Below are 24640 nucleotides of genomic sequence, written 5' to 3'. Positions count from 1 at the left end.
TTTTTTCTCACCATCTTATAAAGTCATCTATCTTCTTTACCAAATTTTAAATTTCTAATATATGCTACTTACAATAGATCAATCAATAAATAAAATACTAAAGCAATTTAAGTGTGCCTCGCACTTGGCCGGCCCTACTCGTTCTGGCATGCTACCGGCAGTTCTTATAGCCTAATTCCAATGCCAATGGCTAACCCAGCAGCAAACGTCATGGCCTATTTGGCCCGGAGGCAGCCCAAAGTGACATATTGGCCCACTCGGGGAAGACACGACACGGAAAGACGCTAGAGCCATTCGTTTCGATTTTTTCTCAGTTCAACACGTAAATAGACTTCCATACATGATTTATATGTACTAGCAATGATTGGCGCGGCGGCACGCCGCGCTAGTATTTGATGGAAAAATAGATGAAATGATATGAATACACCACTTAGATTGTAATATCTATTCCTTATAAAAATTGCAATATGTATAATGAACTGGATCAACTAAAACAGCTAGGCTAGTCAAATAATGACAAATATTCCGTAATATTATGTACCTATGCGGGGAATCTGCGGTGGGATTGGATAATATGTTACATGCAAGTGTGCTCCAGCGTGAAAAGACCATGATACTGAGACTGTTAGGAGATCTTATTACATGAACATAACAAACTGAGCAGTCGATTCTGTTAAATTAGAGCAAGACACACATGCAAGAACTACGACTTAAAATATATCATAGACTACTCCGCTAGGAGGGAACTGTAATTATTTTTGCCTCTGGTGTTGTCGTTGGAAGCGAGGATGAGGTTGTCCATGTATTTGTCCAATGAATCAAGGGATGGAACATCTGCTCCTTCTGGTGTCAAGGGATCGCTTTGTTCGTCACTGGAACTCCCAACATTAGACCAGTGATGGACTTCTTTGAAACTAAGAGCAGGGAAAACCACAAGGACATAAGCATATTCAATATAGGCAATACATACATTAGTTTAACTGAAGAGCACACCCATTATATATTGCACTATATTACTTCGTGCTGAACAATATTGCACCACCTTCCGTCGATAGGATCAACAATCCATGGTGGCGGCATGCACCGGGCCATGACATGGTGGCCAACCTTGATAGGGAACAATTTTAATATTGGGGGCTGGTTGAACTTGTTTTTGAAAAACCTAGGTTACTGCCTACCTAAAATGACAGCTAAGTTCTGGTTAGCACTATTGTTATCATGGTTATGTACTCTCAGTCACCTTCTTTTAAGGTTTTCTAAGACACACGACTTCTTTAATTTGTTGTATATTTCACACCAACTTCTCCTACACAGACGACTCCTTCAATTTGTTGTAGATTTCACACCAACTTCTCCTACACACACGACTCCTTCAATTTGTTGTAGATTTCACACCAACTTCTCCTAGATACTGTTGCGGAACCTGACATTTTTTTTTGTCTCCAGTTATTTGACCGGGTATTCATTTTCACAACCCCTCTAGCATGCATGAATTGAACTTCAAAAAAGGAAAATTGTTTTCTTTGGCACCACAAGAGGTTTCTTATTATGAAAATAAGAGAGGAAGACAATAAGAATTCTCATGTTATGACTAACTAAAAGAACTACCAACAGACTGATAGAATTGAGAAACATGTTTTTGTCTAAATGGTAAGAATATAGAAGGTTGTGTCATCTTTATATCCTTCATTTTTCTCTAACTTGATTGCAAAATGGTAAACTAAATATTTGGAGCAACATTTAAGACCTCACAAGTGCTGACACAACCACAACGACATCTCAAAATTGTCTGAACTTCGTTTCGTATGCACATTGGGTGGACTAATGATGCAAATTAAGAGCATGTCGATCTACTACATCAACACCCTGCCAGCCTACCAAACCACCATCTTTGCCCTCTCACTCTTTCTGGAATATTACAACCAATTCAATACCACTACCGTACATGAGAGTTGTGCAGTAAGAGAGGGAGGGAAGGGCAGAGCCATACCTGAGATAGGAAGCTAGATGTGCTTGACACTGCGGCATCAAGATCATCAAGGTCAGGCGTACTATTCCTCCATGATGCCTTGATCAAGCTACACGTGCCCCGACTTCCTGATGTATAGCAATTCTTTTGGCACACTTCGAACTGAATGAGTGAATCACCTAAACATGCAGAAGTGAGCATTTCAGCAATACACATTGTAGGAAGAAAACAGAGGAAATCCCAGCATGAATGAAAAAGGAATCAACACACAAAGTATAGAATAAATGTTACTGGCCCACCTCTTTTCCGTTCTTTAGGTAAGATATTATTGACACTTTCATTCGATACCTCTTTATTCATGTTCCGTATGAAATTAAATATAAGTTACTAAAGTTAATTTTTAGCTATACCTCCAAATGATCATTATAGCTGTAGTAATATGGCATCTTATTAGCCTACAGTTCTCCTGACTTAATGTAATTATAGTAGAGATGTGATACTCTCTCGCTAGATACAACATGTTTATCGTCGTAAAGGGGTTAACTAAATCAACAATGAAGACTCAAACTTGCAGTGCTCCATAAAATATCACGACAAAGTCAAAACAAAACTTTGCAAGATTTCTGTTGTCATCCACAATTGGCTGCCATCTAAGACATCAACAGCGCTAAGTACGGATAGTCTCGACTCTCTCTCTCTCCTTGATGACAGCAAGTTGAACCTTAACTGCAGCCCACCCGAACCCAATTGCTAGAGTAGAAGGAGCATGATGTATACACCTCCCACATAAGCTAACCGATCAAGTAAGACAGAATGCATAGGACCGAAAAAGTCTCCCAGATGATAGGGTCTTAGCTGCTATGAAGCTGGTAAAACTATAAGAGTAGGGTAGTTGCAGCACAGTATTGATAAAGGCACATAATCCAAATTGTATCTCAGATTTGTTGCACTTTTTAGAAGCAGGCAACTTGCCATGTAGCCTCAAGAAAAATAGTATCTGGTAGACTATTATAAGAAGAACACTTCCAAAAAAAAAGTACTACATGCGAGATAGCTGTCGGCTTGGAAATGACAGCATGTTACCTAGGAATAAAATGTTCAACACACTGACCAAGACACATCTAAACGACGGCATGAGATACTTAGTATGCATGCCACATGTAGACGACCTATTAAACTATATTGAATATACAAATTCTGTAGTTATCTGCTACTTTCGTAGAATTTTGTACCAACCTTTTGCTTATATCCACCACTACCTGGAGTTGGTACAGTACTGATAAAGCTTATACACAATTTAGCATGAGTTTTTACCTTTTTTTTATTGCAACTCATTAAGTGTTTATGCCAGATACAGAGCTAAGATAGGACATATGCATAATAATGTTGGCTAGAAAAGAAAGAATACAAAGAGTTAATTGCTAGACGGTAACATGTACTCCCTCCATCCCACCAAAAGTTTCTTAACTTTGTCAAAATTTGGATGTATCTACTATTACTAAGTTTAAAGGGTCAGTAAGAAGGGATCATACATTGCATAATCTATCCATGGTCGCATCAGTTTTTTCTAAACCCATCGGTTTAACATTGCATCTCCGATGGACTGCGGGGAGAATATAGGACAAAGTTTTTTCTTCTCCGATAATATTGTAGAGGACCTGCAATGCACAAAAAACTATCAAGTTTTATACAAACCTGCCATGGTCCCTGGAGAACCATTTAGCAAAAACAGGGATTGCAGGTGGGATCAATTTTAAATAATCATCATATACAATCTATAAATCCTTTTCATGAATTATGGGAATGCCCAAAATGATCACCGCAAGCAATACAGCCAAATAAAGAGAAATAAAATTTTAAATAATCATCATATACAATCTATAAATCCTTTTCATGAATTATGGGAATGCCCAAAATGATCACCGCAAGCAATACAGCCAAATAAAGAGAAATAATGTACTCTACGCTCATGTAACTCATAAATTGAACACAAAGAACTATCTATGTTATTTATGATAAGTAGTTATTAATAGTAAATCCTACTATATATGGATTTCATATAATCCAGGAGCACAATGGATTTAGAACACATGGGAAGTATCATATCCCGATCTATAGGTTTTCTGTTTCGAATATTTTTTTCCAGAAAATCAGAAAATTCTTATAGCACTAACTATAATCGTTCCACATTAAGTTTCTCCAAACACGCGGAGCCGTTAATGGAAAATATTATGTATGCCTGATAAATGATTGCCTTACCAAGTCACAAGGCACAAACTGCAAGTATTTGTAGCTGAGCAATATTATTACCATCGAGCCATGCTAATCTTGAGGATCTATGTAGATAGGCAATGAGGTTTACCTAGGGGTGATCAGACTAAAGTCCCAGCAAATATCATATACTGTAATAAGGCTTTAGATGGGCAGAAATTGCATTGTTGATTTACAAAAAAAAAATGGACTTAGTAGAATTATGTCACAAGAACAAAAATGCACTCTTAATTAGTAAGTGAACAGTAGTGTATTCCAACGACTTGGGCAGATGCAGTAAATAAATGTTTAATTAGCACGCTCCAAATTTCTTAGCATATCCCAACTTAGCCGCTTCGCAGCAACTCATTTTCACAATTATATTTTCAACCATTAGATTTCTTCCAACCATCAGCACTGCAGAGAAGACATGAACCATGTTGTAAATCTAAATACAGTTCATCCCAGGTCCTTATCAACCATCAGTCCTCAAAGGAAAACAAGTCAAATGCACCCCAACTGAAATCTATTATGGCACTTTAGCCACTTGAAAGCAATTCATGTTCGGACCTTCAACAACTCCATGTTTCCCATAAGTCTAAGCAACTCGCCACGACAGTCAGCTATCTGAGTATGACATTCATCGTCCGCAGAGAACAAGTGGACCATCTTTTTAATCTTAATCCAGCTCAACCCAGGTTCCTTCTCAAGTACCATTCCTCTGATCTTTCTCCTAATTTAGCAACAAAGTCCTATTTTGCTGCAGCAGCATAAAGGTTTGAAAGCAATATATGTGTTGACATGTCATCTGGTTCTTGCTCCAGTGCCTGTTCAGCAGCATGAACACCAATGGACAAATCTTTTAATGCTACACAGGAGCTTAGCAGAATTCTCCATAGCTCAGGACATTTCTTGGCAAATGGGGATTTCATCAATAAATCAGGTGCTTCCTCCAATAAACCTGCCCTACCGAACAAACTCACCATGCTAGTGAATAGTGATCATGATAATCCAATCTTCAGTGCCCCAAATTGGCATCACATCAACAATTTCAGTCGCAGTCTCACAGAACAAAATGCAAGCAAAGTTTTTGTACATATACTGAGCTCACCATGGTATACTGAGCTCCGGCGATGGTACTGATAGCTCCGCCTCTCAGACCTCGAGTATTGGCGCGAGCGCCCAAACTGCAACCGCTGCTGGAGCGAACTGCGCCTTGATCTCGCCGGCAACGTGCGTGTTCTCGCAAGACTGCCGGTGCGCCGGCGGCACGGGAGGCTGCGCCGGCGCCTGCCGTGGCGCCACGCCACCCCCAGCGACCACGCTCTTATCGACGACGCTGTTATCGTCTGTGCTGTCCTCGGCAAAGCTATCGCTCATGCCGTCGAGCGAGCTGCGGCAGCTGCAGGCGCCAGGCACTGGGCGCTCGCTGGACACCTCCTTGAAGACCACCGCATCGTCCTCCTCCTCAAGCTCCGGGATACCCTCCTCCTCCCGCACCTCCCGCGAGCACCGGCTCGGCGTGTGTGGCGCCGCCTCTCCTCTGCTCACCATAGATGAAACGCCGGCGGCGAGTCAGTGAAGCCGCTGGGAGCGGCCACGAATGCTGGGTGTGAGCCTCCTCGTGCGGGTATTTAGGATGCCGCCGGCGGCCTCGTCGGTGAATCGTCCCGAGGAGAGAATGGATTGAAGAGAGGGGAGGAGAAACAGATAAGGAGACGACATAATAATTCGTGGTCTGACAAAATCTCCGTGGGAAGTGTACCACCGCTTTGACCACCTCTTTCCTTTTAAGGCTCTAGCCACACAATGAAGGGACCAAAATAAGTCATAGTGAGAGGAAAGAAAATTTAAAAGCTTCGACAAAATTGCTACGGAACACCAAAACGTACACAGGAAAAAGTCAGTGCGAATCAAAACATCGTGTCAGCACAACGTTAATTCGAAAAGAAGCCCAAAATTCTGTCAAAAATCAAAGTGGTTCACGTTTAGTATAGTAAATAGCATAGATGGGCGCGGCGGCACGCCGCGCCAACTGTGTAATAAGATGGCAGTAATAATTTTAAACCCACACTTGAATTGATGGAAGTAATGAAGATTCTCTGGTTTAAACAATGGGTTTTAAGATGGTTGGTGATAAAATCTGATACAAGGTACACACAATTTTTTTGCATAAAAGGTTGATCTTGAGGATCAAGTAAATAAGCTAATAATAACTCCTGCATATTGATCATCGTACTACAATGGATGATCAATTGGTAATCTCAGAGGGTAATGCAAAAGAACTATTATATATAGAGAACCTAAGTCATAGCATGATTGCTATACCGATGAACAAAAGATTATTTCACGTTGATCTCAAAGCACGGTGGTCCTGGATCTTCTCGCATCTATTGTACCTGAAGATGGTCAATTTCAGCGTCGAATCTACTATATAGTCAAAGACCAAAGTATCGTCTTCTACAATGCCAATGCAAGCTCTGCAAATTTGATTATACATCAGTATAGTATGTTGCGGGCAGATACTTTATATCTGGTCAAAATCTCTACTGAATAAATCAGCGTAAGTAAGAAATATAGAAGGGATAATTATACCTTCTAGTGTGCAATCTTATGTATCTTTCGTGGTCCTCTGGCTATACATAACAGAATACTATCTAGCAACGCGCTGATCCTGGCCATCCGCAGCTCGCCCCTCCTCATCGCCAGGACAGAGAACTCGGCTTACGACAGGCACCAAGGAGGACAAAACCATGCCCGTTCACCGCGGCCGGGAAGACACCGCCTCCTTCATCATCGACCACAACTGCCACGGGGACGACTAAACCTACAAAGACCAGAGTTCAGTTTAGTTTCAGAACACCAAAACCAACAGCATACATGCAAGCATTTCACTACACAGGAGCACCACATCAGTTCTAAATTCAGAGCACGCTTATTATATTTTCAGAGATTAGTATGGAAGAAAATTAGTTAAATTAGCATGTAAAAGCTCACATCATACACCCCCACTGCTATAGCTGAAACTAAAGCAACAACTTCCTCCTGGTTGGTCTCAAAATAGTATGTTCTACTTCATTTCTGAACTCTTCATTCTTCAACACATATGTAAGGAAAATGCTACTATAGAGAACAACGGTAGCTACATGAGTTCTTAACTTCATCCAAATAGCATAAATTTGAGGGTCTTTTCTTTCCCCTTCTAATTTTATATTTCCCCTCTCCGAAATAAAATCATGACACCAGAAAAAAGCAAGAGTCGATTTTAGTTCAGAGAATCAATTATTTGTGCCCTTTGAGGCTTTGACATAGATTTACCTAGCTTGCTTGAGGATGACCAAATTTAGTTGGGGATAATGATCTACTAATTTATCCTTCTTTCTTGCCTACCCTTGCTCTGCTTCACCTCCTCTATTCCGGCGACTATCCTTGGGAGCTATTCCATGTCTCAGATGAAATTTAGCAACCTGGCTTTGAAAATTGAGCTTGCTAGCAAAGAGTTGTACAATAGCAATAGAATTTTATTTTTTAATGGGTGCTGATCATTTACACATAAACATACGAAAACGAATATATCTTGACTATATTGGTTAATTCTAGATCTGAATCGTGTGGACCAGGGTGAACATAAGCTTCGGTAAACCAATATCTTGCATTATCTTTGTGGTGCAGAAATTGTTTGTTTTAATTTTTCTATGATAATGTTGTCAAACCTGACATTATAGTGATATAAATGAGAGGATAACATGGACGAAGTTGTGGTCCATCAAATCTGGATGATAATTCAAGCAATTTATGTAGAGAGAGGAGTAAATAAGTTTAGGCAGCATTATGAACTCATTGGTAAATGAGAGCAAGTAAATCTAATGTTTGGATTTGTGTAGGAATACCTCACGGCCAACAAAGTCCAACTTATATAAATTTTGATGTGTTTCTTGATCCTTTTATTCCTAGAACCATGCAATGAGCAAAACGTCTTTCCACCGGTAGCTTGGGCCCGACACATCCTTGATCGATGAAATCCCCATGTTTGCACTTCTAACCTGTTTGCAAGTATGATTTTTTAGTATAGAAAGGCGCTTATTGGAAGACACGGATTAAATCCAACATAGTGGAAATGCAAATAATCCGAGCAGAAGGCTTAGCAAATATAGTCTAGTTAAGAACAATACCCCAAGTTTACAAAATGATTCCTTCATGTGGGAACAATATTATTTCCACACCTCCCTTGGTGGGGCAAACGGCAACAAAATATGAACTAAAAATAATGAATGTTTCTTCATGAAAATATAAATGGCCAAACTGCAAATGCTCAAAAATGCACCATTTCACTTGTATTATTATTGCATTATCAGGAAGTACATGTTGTCAAGCACAAAGAACCAAAAAGAGGAAAATGATAGCTCACATGGCATTGGATTGATCGATAATATTGATTGCATACTGTTAAAGCAAGAGTAGTGAACATCTTACAAAAAAACAAAAAAAACGGGAAACGGCTAAAATAAGCTAGGAAATGCCAAATTCTATGCCGAGGCATTAGGCACTGACATGGCGACATCAGCATTTCCTGACGTGTTGTAGCACCTCCAAACTGTCCAAATTAGTTAACTAAGAAAATCAATCAAGAAGAAAAATGAATGGGCTGAACCAGAGAAACATGTCTAGTTGCAGTCCAAATGGTTCATCATTAATGCATGTGTTGCTGGTCTTAGAACACTTGAGAGCACGCAGTTCTCTTAGAAATTTAGTCTAGGCATGTGCACCTTTTTAACTTTACTAATGCATTTTTGTGGAACATGGTTAGCTCAGGTACACAATAAAAATAACAACACAAGGTTAACAAATGCTAGGAGATCAGATTCTGAGGCACTATGTGTTCCTTTAGCATTATAAGACACTTAACAGTAGTTAAATTAGCTTCTCACTGAAAATGACAACATGCTTTCCTTGGGTATCGTAGAATTGGGAAAAAAGTAATAGGAGAAAATAGTACATATGTTCAATTTAGGAAGTATACATCGAAGTTCGTTTCTTATAGCTAACCAAGGGACATGTGAAAAACAGGAGAGTTTTCTTTTACTCTTGCAAGGGCACCTCTATGATGTACTGGGGAAAAAACCACAGTTGCGACCTAAAGTTGTTCAGTACACCTGTTAATTTTGTCATTTGAGTCATGACACACATGACCTTGTATGGCATTCATATCAGATGGATGCTTCTTTCATATACAAATTGCAAGCCATGAATCTCGGTTACACAATGTAGAACGACTCACAAACTGAAACAAATGGACCATCTGCAAAATTCCCTTTCTCTGAGTTCCTTATTTCAAAAAAACTAACCGAATAAAAGAACATCTACTGCACCTCATGTAGCTTTTTTTACATATTTGTATATTAGGAAAGGAATTAAATGTGTTTATGTTTGATCTAATGTACTTATGTTTGTATGTCAATAAAGTTAGCATTTTCATTTAAAAGAATCTACAGAAAACCAGTGCACACTGAAATTGCATGCACATACAAAAACTGCTATGGGGAAAATAAAAGTAAATAGTTAATTGGGAAAGTGATTGAATTTCGCCTAGAAACAATTGTCTTGATTTTGTTAAAGCCTGTATTATCTTATTGTAATTTCTAATCGGCCTTTTCCATTTATATTAGGGATGTTATTTTTGTAATCATTGGACAAAGTGTCGATCAAGAATTTCCAACATAATGTTCAGTGTTTACCATCGTTATGTTACAACAACATGATAAGTAATTGTTTATAAACTGAAAGCAGTACCTGCTAGCCGATGTGGAGCATTAACAGACAATGATGTCGATGGCTCCCTGGCCGCAGAGCAGAAGCAAAACAGAGTGGGCTGCCAAAAAACACCTCAATGGTTCAACCTGATGTAAAGAAAAGGACGGGCAAGGCAGCAACCTGATGCAAAGCAAAGGACGGGCAAGGAAGCAACCTGATGCAAAGCAAATGACTGTCAAGGCGGCAAGAACGACGGACAGACATTGGACCGTCCAGATGAAGTACGGCAACGGCCGCAGGGCAGAGGCAACCACTGAACCAGACAAATTAATCTAACAGCTGCGCAAGAGGCGAAATCGACAGATGAGGCACAAATGCAGAGCGCGGCTGAGCCGGCCAGCTCTACACTCCGGCGGAGCGTCCGTGTGATAGGACAGATCCGGTCACCTCGAGTTAGACACAAGAGGTGGAATCAACCAAGTGCGGAAGAATATGGCGGCATGAAGAGAAACGAAACCATGAGTCATGAGAGGCCACGAACCTACGAACTTTCACATAAGAAACAACAGATCAATAGTATAGCTACTCTGATACAGATCGCTTGAAAAGAAACATAGGAAACATAAGATAAGAACGTACTCTCTTACCACTTTCCAGGAGACCTCTACTTGAAGACCAGACCACGCAGATTTTGTACAGCAGGATGCAACTGAAATCATCTTATCGCCCATTCAGAAAGATTCTGCAGTAAGCGATTTCACATGAACAAAACTGAAGTTCTCATTTTTACATAACAAAACAAACAAAAATTTAATCGACCAAACAGAAATACAAACACACTTCCGTCGCGTGATTGTCGCCACGAGCGTGGCTGAGCTCGGACGATGCGGCGGGACTCCGCCCGGGACATCGCTCGCCGTCCTACTCCTCGAGCACCTCCGTCCCGGTACTCTTTGCCAATCGCAGCCGGGAGACACTGCTCCTCAGGTCGAACCGCGATGCCCGGGGCAATGGCGGCAGGGAACTAACGTAGAGGAGGCTGCAGAGAATGATGGCGGGCTAGGGCTTGCGCCGATGGAGCGCGCGGGGGGGAGGGGGAGTGAGGGCCGACGCCGCCTCTGGTAACGATTCCGTCAGCCATGACACCGGCGCCACTCGATCCGACGCCTTCGCGTCCACATCCAGCGACCGCCCAGGCCATGTATTAGACGTGCGCAAGGCCGCGCCCTCCCTAGTTATCCAGGATTACGCGGTGGCGGAGAATGAGATGTCGATGGAGGATGGGAGAGAGCAACAGAATTTTCTACACCCAGTCAAAGCGGTGCCAGACCCTAAAGCTGCTACACACACAAAGGAAAGGATCAAACGCACACGAAACGGCACCGCATAGACCCAAAGTACCCCTGAAAATTTCTAGAGAGCACCGTAAGTGTACACACACAAAATTAAGCAGAAATTTAAAGTCTAAACTGTAGACGTGTAAGCTCCACGTTAATCCCGACCAAGCCTCAAAATTATGAGAAAAATGGAGTGGGTTGCCCTATAATATAGTAGATATATATATAAATATTATTCTGAACTATCTTTTGCAAAAAATAATTGGGTATGCATTGCATACCCTTGAATTAGTCTAGCTCCGCCCCTGATCCCATGGTCTAATGTGGAACCTGCTCTCTTCAATACATGGTGATGACTTATTTTCATTGAATAATTTATAATTGTGTTTGAAATGTAATATAGTGTTATGCAACTTGGTAGACCCAATATTTTCTAAAGCATGTGCCTAATTTATACATTCGTTTCTAAATTTTGCAAAAAAAAGAAAACACATGTGTGCAAGGTTAAGCTTTAGAACTTGCAACTACCAAATTCGACAAGCAGTTCTGAGCACTTGGTGAGCCTTCTTCGGCTATCTTGTATGAACATGGTCGGAGAAATTCATAGCTTCCACCGCCCGCACACGATGTAATGATAAGTTGATGAAATTGTCTTGCTGACTTGAACTGTATAGGCTTTGGTGTGTTCACCGGTGATTTCGGTGATCCAATGTCTTATTGGATCTACTAAATCTGAGCTACCAGAGTGGTGGCAGTTCATCGTGCTATCCACATACGGAGAACTGTGGACATACCAATGCCATGCGAACAACCGGAAGCTGGACTCTCTGTCTCTAAGTGGATGGTTTTGAAATTGAGTTTTTTACTGGTATGAATTTAGGTTTTCGGTCACTCTATTTGGTCCTTTGATCCTTTTGATCTAGTTTCCAATATCTTTCTTATTTTGCACGTGGATGTTGTCCAAATGTTGTCCCATTATTGCTTAGTAGTGGAACCGGCTCCCATCTTGGGTGTCATCTTGGAAAAAAATTGTAGTTCAAATACAATCATGTAGGAATCAATTGGGAAAGACATTATGATTCTCGGGTTCCGTATTTTTCCTCCCTTTTTGGTGATGAAATGTGAGATCTTGATTTCTATTAGAAGAAACCAAACTCTTACAAGATCCTCCTCAACCCACCCAGTATGTAAGCCCGAAGCTAAGCATGAAAGCATCGTTGTTCAACTATACAACTCAACGAGGAAAACACTCATAATTTATCCTAGAGCGATGCGAGAGAATCACGGAAGAAATCATGTCAACACAACTAACCGAAGTATCTTTTTAAAAAAGACAGCATCACTAAGCTTGTGCTATGCTCGGCGTCTATGCGACCCAGCTCCCTCCCGCCTTGAAGACCTGCCCTTTGATAACCCACAAGTATAGGGGATCGCAGCAGTCTTCGCGGGTAGTATTACCCAATTTATTGATTCGACACAAGGGGAGACAAAGAATACTTGGAAGCCTTAACAGCGGAGTTGTCAATTCAGCTGCACCTAGAAACAGACTTGCTCGCAAGAGTTTATCAATAGTAATCAGCTTTATAGCATAGAGCAGTAGTAAAATAACGACAGACAGAGTAGCAGAAACGAGCAGTAGTAATTATAGTAAACAGCGAGGATTAAAATACTGTAGGCACGGGGATGGATAACGGGCGTTGCATGGATGAGAGAAACTCATGTAACAATCATAGCGGGGCATTTGCGGATAATAATAAAACGGTGTCGAAGTACAAAGCAATCAATAGGCATGTGTTCCAATTATAGTCGTACGTGCTCGCAATGAGAAACTTGCACAACATCTTTTGTCCTACCAGCCAGGTGGCAGCCGGGTCTCAAGGGAATCTCATCGGATATTAAGGTACTCCTTTTAATAGAGTACCGGAGCAAAGCATTAACACTCCGTGAACACATGTGATCCTCACGTCACTACCATCCCCTCCGGTTGTCCCGATTTCGTCACTTCGGGGCCATTGGTTCCGGACAGCGACATGTGTATACAACTTGCGGGTAAGACCATAAACAATGAATATCATGATGAAATAATAACATGTTCAGATCTGAGATCATGGCACTCGGGCCCTAGTGACAAGCATTAAGCATAACAAGTTGCAACAATATCATCAAAGTACCAATTACGGACACTAGGCACTATGCCCTAACAATCTAATGCTATTACATGACCAATCTCATCCAATCCCTACCATCCCCTTCAGCCTACATCGGGGGAATTACTCACACATGGATGGGGGAAACATTGCTGGTTGATGGAGAGGTGTCGGTGGTGATGGCGGCGATGATCTCCTCCAATTCCCCGTCCCGGCGGAGTGCCAGAACGGAGACTTCTGGCTCCTGAGACGGAGTTTCGCGATGTGGCGGCGTTCTGGAGGGTTTCTGGTGACTTCGACTTCCCCCCGTGCGTTTTTAGGTCGAGGGCGATAAATAGTCCGAAGGAGGGCGTCGGAGGCCAGCCGAGGGGGCCACACCACGTGGCCGCGCGGGCCCCCCCTAGGCCGCGCCGCCCTATGGTGTGGGGCCCTCGGGCCTCCACCTAACTTGCCCTTCTGGCTCCGTGAGTCTTCTGAAAAAATAGGGCATTCTGCATAAATTCCGAGGTTTTTCCTGAAAGTTGGATTTCTGCACAAAAACGAGACATCAGAACAGTTCTGCTGAAAACAGCGTTAGTCCGTGTTAGTTGCATCCAAAATACACAAATTAGAGGCAAAACAATAGCAAAAGTGTTCGGGAAAGTAGATACGTTTTGGACGTATCAACTCCCCCAAGCTTAGCTTATTGCTTGTCCTCAAGCAATTCAGTTAACAACTGAGCGATAAAAGAACTTTCATGAACACATTTGTTCATATGATGTAAATATTCTCATGCTATGGCTAACACTTAGGTGGTTCATAATAAGATACATGCAAATAAGATCATCTAACAGCCATGTCAATCATGGAAAGGTACCAACATATAATAATAAGCATCATGAATCATGTCTATAAGCAGGATTGCAATGTTCATAAAAGAGTATGATAAAGTGGTATCTCGCTTGCCCATATTTGATTAGCAAAACATAAATGCTCAGGCACCTCTGAGGTTCATAGAAAGACTAGAAATAGAGATTGTCAAAGATAAAAGCATCAAAGTTATACCACAATCAATAATATTTTGAGACAAGCATATTGTACTAAGAATGACAGTTGTGCTCTCAAGAAAGTGCTCAAAGAAAGGATGGAGACATAACATAAAAGTAAAAGATTGACCCTTCGCAGAGGGAAGCAGGGATTAACATGCGCTAGAGCTTTTCATTTTTAAAGCAGGAGTAAAATTATTTTGAGAGGTGTTTGTTGTTGTCAACGAATGGTAATGGGTACACCAACTACCTCGCCAACCAGAATTTCAAGAGCGGCTCCCATGAAGGACGTTATCTCTACCAGCAAGGTAGATCATCCCTCTTCTCTTTTGTTTACACACGTATTTTAGTTTTATTATGGGTGACACTCCCCCCAACCTTTGCTTACACAAGCCATGGCTAACGGAATCCTCGAGTGCCTTCCATCAATCACATACCATGGAGGAGTGTCTATTTGCAAAATTAAGTTGCTTACTGATGAATCAGAGCAAAACATGTGAAGAGAATTATTAATGAACTTTGATTAATCGGGGCTGGGAACCCCATTGCCAGCTCTTTTTGCAAAATTATTGGATAAGCGGATGTGCCACTAGTCCATAATGAAAGTCCGTCAAGAGTAAATGACAAGGTTGAAAGTTAAACACCACATACTTCCCCATGAGCTATGAAATATTAACACAAATTGAGAAGCATTTTGAAGGTTTTAAAGGTAGCGCATGAGAATTTACTTGGAATGGTTTGAAATGCCATGCATAGGTATTTATGGTGGACACTTTGGAACAACTTGGTTTTCAGGTGTTTGGAAGCACGAGCAGCGTTCCGCTCAGTACAAGTGAAGGCTAGCAATAGAATGGGGAGCGACAAATCAAGAGAGCAAGAATCGTCATAATCATGCTTGCGGCAAAATAAATTGACGGAGGCATAAAAGTGATACAAGAACTCGAAGCAATGTAAATCATCGAGGCTTAATTGACTTTTGTTCAGTCATATGCATGCGTGAGCATGTGCCAAGTCGATATAAATGAATTATTCAGAGGAGGATACCACAATGCCATACCTACTTATGAATAGAACAATGCAAGCAAACATCCATGACATGCTACTCATATTAATAAATTGGAGCTAAACATGAGAGATCATGAACTACTAGACTTTCTCAAATGACATACACCTCACATGAACCAACTAAGCATGCTCACATGGATGAGTATATGTACAAAAATGAAAACAAATAGAGTTCATACCAGACCTCTCACCACAATCCAATTGTCGTAGATCGTCATTATTGCCTTTCACTTGTGTAGCTTGGATAATATGAAATGAAAACCACGCTCCAGCCACCGAAGACCATTGAACTCAAAATGAACTTTACAAACCAAAGAAGAACATCAAATATTTTTGGTGTTTTCGAATTGGAAACAAGAGCAAGAGGAAACAAGCGAACAAAGCAAAATCTTTTTGGATTTTCTTATAGCAAACCAACGATAGCAAATAAAGCAAAGTAAAAGCAAGAAACCAAAACAAACAAATGGTGAAGAGAAACAACAGAAATATTTTTGGTCTTTTTGGGTTTTAGGAAAGAAACAAAACGAAAACAAGAAATGGCAAACTAGAAGAGCCACATAAACACAAAGCAGCAGAAATTCGTCAAACTTGACAGCAGTACAGTACTCGATTTTTAAGAAATTCTTCCACTGCTCAAATCGAAAAGTGTTCAACTAATGAAAGTTATATAACAACCTGGGGAACATGCACAAAAATTGGCTTTGCAAAATAACGTTCTGGCTGTTTTTGAGAATTTTTATGGTGACAGCCCAGAATCTGTTTTCAGTCAGCACTTCCCCAAATATCATCCCCCTCTCATTAGAAAACCACTCAAACAAACTAAACAAGTATATACAAGTATCCAGCAATCATAATATGCAAAGAATGAGTGATGCCGGTATACCTCCCCCCAAGCTTAGGCTTTTGGCTCTTCTTGATCACATTATATCACCCTTCTCTCTTGACCTTTGAAAACTTCTGCCACACCAAACTTCTCATAAACTTCATTAGAGGGGTTAGTACTCAAAAACTTTAATCCACTTTAGTCCTGTAGTGACACATTGCAAGAACTCAATAAAACATTAGCTACAGCTCTCCATGTCTAGAAAGCCTTACTTAAAGTCTACAAGAGACAATGCAAAAAACAGAGACAGAATCTGCCAAAACAGAACAGCCAGTGAAGACGAATTTTTAAGAGGTACTTCCGTTGCTCAAATAAGAAAACTCAAAACTAATGAAAGTTGCGTACATATCTGAGGATCACTCACGTAAATTGGCAGATTTTTCTGAGTTACCTACAGAGAGACCTACTCAAATTCGTGACAGATAGAAATCTGTTTCTGCGCAGAAATCCAAATCTAGTATCAACCTTCTATTAGAGACTTTACTTGGCACAACATTGCAATAAAATAAAGATACAAACGTATTGCTACAGCGAGTAAAACAAGTGGAGGAAGAAAGAGATGTTGTTTACCCCCTCTATGCATATAAAAAGTATTTGTTAACAAGGTTGATCAAGTCTTGCCACCAAATAAATTTTACATAGCATAAGAAGAAATAAACCTCAAATCAATCATGTTACCTTGTATTGTATTGATATGGATCCAATCATAAGAGTTTGATATTCTTCTTTAGGCTCATATATTGGACAATCAATAGTTCCAACTTTGATAGTTCTCACATTAGAGATAGTATTAACTCCACGTGCTTTCTCAATCCTCTTGGGAAAATAAACGGTATGTTCCTTATCATCAACATTGAAAGTAACCTTCCCTTTGTTGCAATCAATAACAGCCCCTGCGGTGTTAAGAAAAGGTCTCCCAAGAATAATAGACATATTATCATCTTCAGGCATTTCCAACACAACAAAATCAGTTAATATCAAGCAGTTAGTAGTAACTTGAACAGGAACATCCTCACATATACCAACAGGGATAGCAGTAGATTTATCAGCCATTTGCAAAGATATATCAGTAGGTATCAATTTATCTAAATAAAGTCTCTTATAGAGAGAAAAAGGCATAACACTAACACCGGCTGCCAAGTCACATAGAGCAGTTTTCACATAATTATTCTTAGGGATTTCTATTTTCGTGCCCTCGGGTCCTTAGTTGTACTCAGTTTTCCCCAGCTCCTTAGTTTTTCCTCAGTTTTCCCCAAGCCCTTGTCTGAACCGCAGAAGGAGCTCGGACGGAAGGAATCCGTTAAGTTGACCGTTCCGTGCTTCGACGAGTGGGGTCGTGTCGTTTGTGGGGTCGCGTCGTGTGGGACCGCGTCGTGTGGGAGCTGGTAGGAAGGGACCGCGTGGGACAGGGACGAGGCCGTGTTTGTGTGGCCGTAGCGTGTGGGGCCGTAGCGTGTGGGTCCGGGACAGGGGCACGAGTGGTTTCTGTCTCTTTCGCCCAGATTAGCAGTTTTCAATGTACCTTTTTCCTCTCTATCGCTCGATCTCATTCATATTTGATAGCCCAAATTGGTAGCAAATCTAGAGCAGCTTCTCCTTCTGTTTTTTAACGCCATTCATTTCTTTATGCCTTCGTTTTTACCCAATCAGGTAGGAAATCTAGGGCACAAATCCGAGAGAAAAATATAGGATAAGCTGCATACGACAACCAACATAGCATAGATATATTCAGGACAGATCCAAAAGTAGTACCGATAGATCCAACATAAGCTACATTTTACATGAAATTAAGCTGCTCTACGGATAGAGCAGATCACATACGAGAGAGTGCGATAGGCACGTTCAACGCCTCCAGGTAGCGCGTGTGACTCGCTTGGAGGTTGCGCGAGTGAATCCCAAGTGCTTTGTGTTTGGCCATGTACGCATGCACGTTCACGGTCCTTCCAACTCTAGCGCCACATCCGCCAATGGATTCAGCATGGTTCACCGGGGAGTTGAAGTCGGTGGCGCGGAGCTTCCTGTTGCGAAGGGGCACTTGTAAATGCCTCGAGCAAAAGGGCCATCGTAATGGCCGGACCGCAACCTCCGAGGACGTGACGAGTCTTGGTGTGGAAGGACTCGTCGTCGCTGTCGACGTCGCTGCTCTGCACTTGTCACGTAGCACCAAAGATCGTGCAAAAAACACGGAGTCAATTGCAACGATGATGGAACGAGAGTGAACAAAAAATCATGCATGATAATATGGGCTCGAAAAAAGAGGTAGCCTCAGTTACATTGGACACACTTATATCCAGGATTTGAGTCAACAAACCAAAGATCATGCACAACAAATTTGTACACACCAATTGTTTACTGACCAAACCCTGAATCAATTTATGCCCAAATATTCATCATCATCGGCACAAATCTTAAACAAAAGCAAATCACAAACACTAATAACGCAAGATCTAACACAAAAGGATCGAACTAGGAACAGTACGAACAAGTAATAACGCAAGATCTAACAAAAAAGGATTGAACTAGGAACGGACGAACCGTAATAACGGTAGATCTAACACAAAATGATTGAAATGAGATAAGAACAAGGGAACAAAGGGTTACCTCCGGCTCGTTGTCGACGATGGTGGTGTCGTAGGGGTTCTCCGGCGCGTCGTACTCGCACTCGGTTCGTACGGGTCCCAATCGACGGGGGCTCGGACGGGGCGGCGGCCGATGCGCCGGCTGCTACGATGGAAGCGAGTGACGGGGGCCTGGACGGGGCGGCGGCTGATGTGCCGACAATGGGCATCTCATTCTTCTCCATCGCCGGCGGTTTTCTTCGGGGTTTTTCTTCGGTTGTGGAGAAGATGATGGGACAGAGAGGCGGTTGCGGTGAGCCGGTGAGACGTGCGTCGAGGGAGAGAAAGAGGGGCTCTATAAAGACGAAGGTGGCGTGTACCGCAACACGCGTCCGCTATGCACGGCAACACGCGTCCGCTATGCACGGCTGCGGCGTGCACCGCTACCCGAGTCTAACCCCGGGACGTTTGGTGTACTCGGTTATAACCTCGGGCCTTATACGAAATTTTATCCGTACTCGGTTTTCCCCTCGAGGACTTAGACCGGCAAGTGCAATATACTCAGTTTTACCCTCGGGTAGCTGGTCAACGGAGAGTCAACAAATGAGATTAACATAGCTAATTGAGTCATTTCATGCGCAAAAAAATCCAAAAAAATAAAAACATAGTGGCAACTACTCATGGAGTCTTCGTACGCAACCTGCCACCTAGAAAACCTTAACAAACATATATAAATCAAGTTTTACCACAAATTGCCACTTCTCGGAATCACTAGTGTAGCTATGAAGATGCATGGTTTTCCACCCAAACCCCTTTGCAAAACATCTTTCCCAAAACATAGTTTGTCTAAATGATGCCATAATTGTCACACTCATGTATATTTGAATTGCAAATAATTTGATGTAGCCCAATATGAATTATATTGTACAAAACACACATTTTTCATTTTGTAATTCTTTTGTTTGAATCCCTTAGTCTATTTACTATTTATGTGCCCTTGGATTCTTAGTACTACTCGGTTTTGCCCTCAAGTATCTGTCACAAATGCTGCGAGAAGCCCAAACTTATCCTGATTGGTTGAGCCGTTGTCACACGGATCGACTCCACGAACCGTTGATCCACTGATCTAACGGGCAGTATACCCCTATCCGTCTCTTCATGGCAACCTCTCTCTCTCTCTCTCTCTCTCTCTCTTCGTGGCCACCCATCTCTCTCTCTCTGTCGGTGGAGAATGCAATGACGAGTTTGCCACTTAATATAGTTTGGGATATAGTATTGGTATAAACATGAGGCATACATATTTGCGGATTTCGGTGATTGCATTATTTGTCGGCCCTCTAACAATTATCAACTATCTTGAGCTGTCCTTTTCTTTTAGGGAATATAGTTTGGGATATAGTATTGGTATTTTGAAAAGGCCTAAAAGTGGTATAATTTTGTTATAAACATGAGGCATACATTTTTGCGGATTTCGGCGATTGCATTATTTGTCACCCCTCTAACAATTATCAACTATCTTTAGCTGTCCTTTTCTTTTAGGGAATATAGTTTGGGATATGGTATTGGTATTTTGGAAAGGCCTAAAAGTGGTATAATTTTGGTATAAACATGAGGCATACATATTTGCGGATTTCGGGGATTGCATTATTTGTCACCCCTCTAACAATTATCAACTATCTTGAGCTGTCCTTTTCTTTTAGGGAATATAGTTTGGGTTATAGTATTGGTATTTTGAAACGGCCTAAAAGTGGTATAATTTTGTTATAAACATGAGGCATACATTTTTGCGAATTTCGGCGATTGCATTATTTGTCACCCCTCTAACAATTATCAACTATCTTTAGCTGTCCTTTTCTTTTAGGGAATATAGTTTGGGATATGGTATTGGTATTTTGGAAAGGCCTAAAAGTGGTATAATTTTGGTATAAACATGAGGCATACATATTTGCGGATTTCGGTGATTGCATTATTTGTCACCCCTCTAACAATTATCAACGATCTTTAGCTTTCCTTTTCTTTTAGGGAATATAGTTGGTAATTTCGGTGAATGCACACACTAACTTTGAAAACAACTACAAGTACATGTAACTGAATAATGGATTTGTAACAAGGTATCCCTTGTATCAACTTCTAGCGCCTGGTGAGCAATGATAAGAATCCGATCGTAATTATACAACAAAAAACAACCAGCCATCGGATTAGCTTGCTTCTTCAACTCGATCAGCTGCCTTAATCGCTTGTTCATTTTCTTCAGTTCTCCCTTCACTTCCACCGGTTCCGCATTGGGAGCATTAGGCATAATCGGAAGGTCCCTAATCGGAACGGCTCCTCTCTCCGCCGCATTCTCTACAGCAAGTCCCCCCCCTCCCAAATTGCGCCCCCAATAGCGCCAATTGATTCCCTGCAACTCGAAGCCTCCGAACGTACACATCGATCCACTCGAAATGCCTGCATTTCTTCAAGATCTGAAAACAACAACGTGAACCCTAAATCCCAAATTCGAGGGAATAACAAGAAAATCGAGAGAAAACGAGAGAAATTGGAGCGAGATCTAACCTTATCCCCCTCTCTATATGGCAAGCTCTCGCATGCAACGAACTCACGTCCACGGTTGCCGTTCTCGTCCGTCTTACGGATCGACCGCTTCGGAGGCTCCTGGCGTGGGCGATCGGGGCATCTTGTCAAAGGCACGGGTCCATACTGCGGCCATGAAGAACGGGAGGTCGAAGAGAAACTAGACATCACCCGCCTACCGGAGAAGGGCTGCCGGCGGCGGAGAAGAAGAACAATGGGGCGCGGAGAAAGAAAGGCGAAGCAATGGCACGGGCACGGGCGCGGGGCTGGCTCGGGTTCCCATTTTGCAACGGTCACCCGGGTAAGCTGTGGGTCCGGCGCACTTAACGTGGACAAGTTGTGGGTCCCACGATGATGCGGATAAGTGAAGACGTGTCCACCGCGGGGCACCAACGGCGGCCCCACTTGCCGGCACCAACCAACGTCAACTAACGGGATTCCTTCCGTCCGACCTCCTTCTGCGGGTTTCAGACAAGGTTTTGGGGAAAACTGAGGAAAAACTAAGGGGCTGGGGAAAACTGAGCACAACTAAGGAACCGAGGGCACGAAAATAGAAATCCCTTATTCTTAATAGAACAAGGAATAGTAGGTATACCTGGGTCGCCCAACTTCTTTGGAACTTTGCCATTGAAAGAGTAATTAGCAAGCATGGTGGAAATTTCCTCATTGGGGATTTTTCTTTTGTTAGTAACAATATCTTTCATATACTTTGAATAAGGAGGCAATTTAATAGCATCGGTCAAAGGGATTTGCAAGAATAAAGGTTTCATCCAATCACAGAATTTATTATAGTGTTCTTCTTCCTTTGATTTTAGTTTCTTAGCAGGAAATGGCATTTGCTTTTGAACCCAAGGTTCTCTTTCATTAGCATGTTTCTTAGCAATAAAATCTTCTTTAGTATACTTTTTATTTTTAGCATGCTTTTCAGGTTCATCTTCAACTTCTTCTTTATCAGAAGCATCATTCTTATCATTATCATTACCATTATCACGTTCATTACCACTTTCAGTTTCAACATCAGAAATAGAAATACTATTAGGATCATTAACAGGTTCGGAGGATTCTACAACATTTTTATGTTTCTTTTTCTTTTTCTTAGAAGGAGCACTAGGTTCAATTCGTTGAGAATCTTGTTCAATTCTTTTGGGATGCCCTTCAGGATATAGAGGATCCTGGGTAGAGACACCGCCTCTAGTTGTTACTTCATAAGCATGTTTCTCTTTGGAATTATTTTTTAACAAGTCATTTTGCACTTTAGTGAGTTGATCAATTTGAGTTTGAACCATTTGAAAATGTTTAACAAGCATCTTAACATCATTGGAGGTTCTCTCCACAATATCATGCAAATTGCTAATAGCTTGAGAATTTTCCATTAGATGATTCTCTACTCTCATATTAAAATTTTCTTGCTTAACAATATAATTATCAAACTCATCTAAGCATTGAGCAGGAGGTTTTGAATACGGAATATCTTCCCTAGTAAAGCGTTGAAGGGAGTTTACCTCGATCATGGATGAAGGGGGAATTATCTCACATATATCTTCTATGGGAGGTACATTCTTCACATCTTCGGATTTAATACCTTTTTCCTTGAGAGACTTCTTAGCTTCCCTCATATCTTCATCATTCAATTCAATTAAACCCCTCTTCTTCAATATTGGCGTTGGAGTTGGTTCACGTATATTCCAATCATCATAATTCCGGCTTATTCTAGCCAATAATTCTTCGAGCTTCGATGCTGGAGTTCTTTTCCTGAAAACACAATCAGCACAACTATCCAAATATGCTCTAGATTCAATGGTTAGTCCACTATAAAATATATCAAGTAGATCATTCTTTTCTAAATCATGTCCAGGTCGAGCTCTGATAAGAGAACAAAATCTTGTTCAAGCCTCAGGCAATTTCTCTTCATCTCCCTGGTCAAACCTATAAATTTTCTACGTAAAGCAATATGTTGAGCACTAGCAGGAAAGTATTTTCGAAAGAAAACATCACGCAAATCAGTTGGACTTTTAATAGAACCAGGAGGCAAATTATTATACCAAGTTTTAGCATCATCCTTTAATGAGAAAGGAAATTTTTTAGCGACAAAGTAAGTACGCATCTTGTCATCATCAGAAAACAAGCTACTCATAGAAGAAAGTTCAATCATGTGTTCTACAGCACTTTCTTTTTCAGTACCACAAAAGGGTGTTTTCTCTACAATAGCTATATGAGATAGATCAAGAGAAAAATCATAATCTTTATCCTTAATGCATATAGGAGATGTGGCAAATTCAGGATCAGGAGATAACTTATGTCTAACAGTATATTGTGCGAGAAACTTTTTAATTTTTCTTGCATCAGTAGTAGCATTGCATTGATGTCTACGCCCCCTCCTTTTCCTGTAGACAGTGTTGGGCCTCCAAGAGCAGAGGTTTGTAGAACAGCAGCAAGTTTTCCCTTAAGTGGATCACCCAAGGTTTATCGAACTCAGGGAGGAAGAGGTCAAAGATATCCCTCTCTTGCAACCCTGCAACCACAAAGCAAGAAGTCTCTTGTGTCCCCAACACACCTAATAGGTACACTAGTTCGGCGAAGAGATAGTGAAATACATGTGGTATGAATAAATAGTAGCAGTAGCAACGGCACCAGAAAAGTGCTTTGCCCAGGATAGTAAACAAGCAGTAGTAACGCAGCAGTAGTAACGCAGTAAAACAGTAAACAAGCAGCGATAGCAGTATTTAGGAACAAGGCCTAGGGATCGTACTTTCACTAGTGGACACTCTCAACATTGATCACCTAATAAAACCACTCTACACTCTCTTGTTGGATGATGAACACCGCTATTTGTGTAGGGCTACAAGAGCACCTCAATGCCGGAGTTAACAAGCTCCACAACATTCGATATTCATGTTTAATTAACCTTAGAGTGCATGATAGATCAACACAACTATACCAAGTACTAACATAGCATGCACACTGTCACCTTCATATTATGAAAGGAGGAATAGATCACATCAATACCATCATAGTAATAGTTAACTTCATAATCTACAAGAGATCATAATCATAGCATATACCAAGTACTTCATGATGCAC

General features: G+C 41.3%; 2 long non-coding RNA genes across 2 annotated transcripts; both read right to left on the bottom strand.

The window, feature by feature from the left end:
• Nucleotides 1-536: 536 nt before the first annotated feature.
• LOC124665855 lies at nucleotides 537-5401 on the bottom strand. Its single transcript, XR_006990714.1, has 4 exons — nucleotides 5331-5401; nucleotides 3502-3627; nucleotides 1991-2148; nucleotides 537-914 (listed from the first exon to the last, which is right to left on the bottom strand). It is a non-coding gene; the product is annotated as an uncharacterized LOC124665855 (long non-coding RNA).
• A 4635-nt stretch (nucleotides 5402-10036) lies between these two features.
• On the bottom strand, nucleotides 10037-10837 carry LOC124668661. Its single transcript, XR_006991781.1, has 3 exons — nucleotides 10618-10837; nucleotides 10185-10511; nucleotides 10037-10088 (listed from the first exon to the last, which is right to left on the bottom strand). It is a non-coding gene; the product is annotated as an uncharacterized LOC124668661 (long non-coding RNA).
• Nucleotides 10838-24640: the final 13803 nt, after the last annotated feature.

Source organism: Lolium rigidum, chromosome 6, assembly GCF_022539505.1.
Source record: "Lolium rigidum isolate FL_2022 chromosome 6, APGP_CSIRO_Lrig_0.1, whole genome shotgun sequence".
Classification (NCBI taxonomy): domain Eukaryota; kingdom Viridiplantae; phylum Streptophyta; class Magnoliopsida; order Poales; family Poaceae; genus Lolium; species Lolium rigidum.
The sequence above is the reverse complement of the archived record's forward strand: the minus strand, read 5'-3'. Positions and strand labels throughout refer to the sequence as shown.